General features: G+C 47.0%; 2 long non-coding RNA genes across 2 annotated transcripts; one reads left to right on the top strand and one right to left on the bottom strand.

Annotated features, from left to right (window-relative positions):
* Window positions 1–939: 939 nt before the first annotated feature.
* Window positions 940–1917, top strand: LOC309716487. Its single transcript, XR_014279449.1, has 3 exons — window positions 940–1266; window positions 1343–1405; window positions 1490–1917. It is a non-coding gene; the product is annotated as an uncharacterized lncRNA (long non-coding RNA).
* Window positions 1918–2211: 294 nt separating this feature from the next.
* LOC309717894 lies at window positions 2212–2818 on the bottom strand. Its single transcript, XR_014279844.1, has 3 exons — window positions 2582–2818; window positions 2385–2496; window positions 2212–2304 (listed from the first exon to the last, which is right to left on the bottom strand). It is a non-coding gene; the product is annotated as an uncharacterized lncRNA (long non-coding RNA).
* Window positions 2819–3329: the final 511 nt, after the last annotated feature.

The following is a 3329-nucleotide window of genomic DNA, read 5'->3' as shown; positions in this document are numbered from 1 at the left end:
ATGGCAGCATATGCCGACAGCATGCACATCATGCAGAAAAAAAGTAACACAGCCGCAGCTGCAAAGGAAAGGGAGCATGCATGGCAAAACATAACCAACAGAGTCAATGCGTGAGTGTTAATCTAAACATTGATCTAGGGATTTCCACCCATATAACACGTTATTTTATCATATGTCATTCTATTTATTATGTTATACATTTTATTTTGTGATGTGATGTGAGCGCAGGTGCAACCCAACAGGCCCCAAACGTTCCTGGCAGCAAGTAAAAATGAAGTATAAAAACATAGTCCAAACAGGTAAGGTGTAATTGTATTATGAGCCATAGTGCTTGGTCTGTGTGTCCTATGTAAATCAATTGCAGTTAGAGGCTACAGTAATATACCACCTGTAAGCACATATTGAAATTATCTGAGCACATCACAAGTACACATTTGCCTACTCTGTATGCCCAAATGTGTGCCGTCACAGCCAACAGAAAAAAAGCGGAGGCCCGACAAACAGGTGGGGGTCCTCCACCACCACCACTCACAGAGGCTGAGCAGTTGGCCCTCAGCCAAAACAGTGGGCGCCCTGTGGCTGAAGGCATCTCTGCGGGGACATCCTCTGTGGCAACAACCCCACAAGACACAAGTGCCTACATAAGTGGTAAATCCAAAACAATACATGGCGTGCATACATCCATTCTGCACAGTCACCTTGACCAAAATGAACTATGTCGTAGTGAAGTTACTGTCCTACTGACAGAGAATGACAGTCATCAAACAGTCAGGTGAATAAACAACACTGAGACACTTGGAAACTGTTAACGTGCTGCACGGGTGAGGGCCCAGGGAGAGACTCACACACACCGAGCTGCAGTGGTACGTCTTTATGAAGAGCATAGCAGTGTCCTTTAATTTTGCATACATGCGTGTGTGTGTGTTAACCTCTCACAGGGTGAGCTCCCTGTTCCCAGAGACAGAGCGAGTAGTACATTCCGTACCTTTCCCAATAAGTGTAACATATGAACATATACCTTAATGCAACATAAAGCTCATAAAAGCGTTTCCACCCTGACACCTACTGATTTTGCCTTCCCTCAGTGTCGGTTGTCTCTGAGAGCATACTGACAATGAGGTGTATGGTGATTGGTATGTCTGGTAATTGCCATTTGCGCCCACATAAGTCATGAGTGACCTGTATGAACCCCATATTCTTCCAGTTGACGGTGATGGTGTACTGCATCTGGTGCAGCCCCCTGTTGAGCCAGACCGACATGCAGTTGTGAGTACTCGTAATACTTCACAGACTACATGTGTCAACAGTAGAACAGCAATGTTGTTAAATGTCTCCACCACAGGCACATGATGACGAAACAGTGACAGCTGCTACAGAGGAGGCCGCAACAGAGCCACACTATGAGGTATACAGTGTACAGTGGAAAATATAACAACTGACGACAATGTGGTACTATGATGACACCATGGACTTACTATGTCCCCGGCAGAGTGATGCTGGAAATGAAGAGGAAGAGGGTCCAGCCACTCCTACAACAAACCTTACCACAGTGGGTTGTCCAGCACTGATTTACAACCAACCTAAGTAGGCATGTACTATGGATGCCAATGCTATGTCCTTTGTTGCAATAGCTCCCTGTAAAGCAGCTGTATAAGACATATCTGGCCAGGAAGATAAGAAAGTGCGACATGGAAATGGTGCACCTCCAGCTGCAGATCCAAAAGTCGAAGCTGGAGATTGTACTGCTGGAACAACAGTTAAGGGTGGGTGGAGTGATCATAGATGGACGAATCATGTCAGTGTTTGTACAACATACTAATATACGCATTTATTCTTTGTGTACAGGACATACAGGGTGACCAATAAAGGCAGTTGACCACAGTATCTGTGTATTTGTCTTGTAACATGTTGGGTTGACGGGTCACAGGAAATGGTTGTGGCATATGGTGTCTCTGACTGCTCTTCCATCCTGTACGTTCGTGGGTGGGTCAGGATGTTCATCGTGTGGATCACTGCTGTTGTCTGGTTCAGCTGGACAGTGTTCACCTCTAATCGTGGCAATGTTGTGTAGGATCACACATGCCACAATGATGTCACATGCCCTTTCTGGGGTGACCCTGAGTCCACGAAGGCACTGGAACCGGGCCTTGAGCATTCTGATGGTCATTTCAACTCTGCCCCGTGTCCTGCAATGGGCCAGATTATAATGCTGCTGTGGGCCCGGTTCAGGGTCAGGGTAAGGGGTGAGCAAATAGGGTAGACATGGGTACCCCCTATCACCAAGCAGGTGGCCAGTGAACTCTCCTAGGACAGAAGAATACATGTCAGTGCAAACGTCCCTGTGGCAATTGGTCTCTGTATATTTCACAGTTACTTCGACCCACCATGTCCAAATTTGGTGCTCAGTGTACATTCCCGGAAGATTCGTGAGTCATGTACAGAGCCTGGCCACTTGGCTTCCACATTTGTGATGATGTTGGCAGCATCACATATGATCTACCCAGTGCAGAGAACACATATTAGCATCCATTACCATGATGCCATCACTTGTTGGTGTGAAATGCTACAGGGAATTATGTACCTGTACATTGATGCTGTGGACGGACTTCCTGTTCACATAGTCTCCTTCATTTGCTGAGGGTGCAATGATTGGGATGTGGGTGCCATCTATACAGCCAATCACGCCTGGGAACCCTGGAAATTTATGTACCATTTGAGTGGTAGTTCACGTATCACCACATCATGCATTGAGTTTTGTTCATCCTGATACCTGCAATTTTGTGGCATCCCTCTTTGATGAATCTTGTGGGTCTGTGACCGGGGAACACCACAAACGAGTGCAGGAGACGTTTCAGTGCTACTGTAACATTCCTGACTGCCCGACAGACGGTAGCCTTGGAAACGTGCTCAGCGTCACTGATATTGTACAGAAAGCTCCCGTTTGCAAAGAAACGGAGTGCGGTACAAAGAATATGTAATGGACTGAGCGCATGTCCGCGATGTGTCACATGCGCAATATATGGCCTGAGGATGTTATGCAAATAACTTATTGATTGTGCTGAGAAACGGTAACGTTCGCACAGGAAATCATCAGGTAATGATAAGATGTCCATACGCGCTCTGATCACTCTCTCCCGGCGGAGTGCTCTGCGGAGAATTTGGGCTTCAAGATCTACTGGCTCTTCAAGGAAGGGACACGCCATGTCTGACACTTCCTGCTGTCAGGTTTCCGACAAAGAGGCGGGGACAGTCAGGGTTAGTTGTAGTAAACCTGCTAGGGGGCAGGTTAGCTTCACGGCGTGTGTCGTCATAGTGACTCACCCAGGCTT

Source organism: Aulonocara stuartgranti (assembly GCF_965226115.1).
Source record: "Aulonocara stuartgranti genome assembly, chromosome: 11".
NCBI classification, from domain to species: Eukaryota; Metazoa; Chordata; class Actinopteri; order Cichliformes; family Cichlidae; genus Aulonocara; species Aulonocara stuartgranti.
This window is presented reverse-complemented; position numbering and strand designations above follow the sequence as displayed.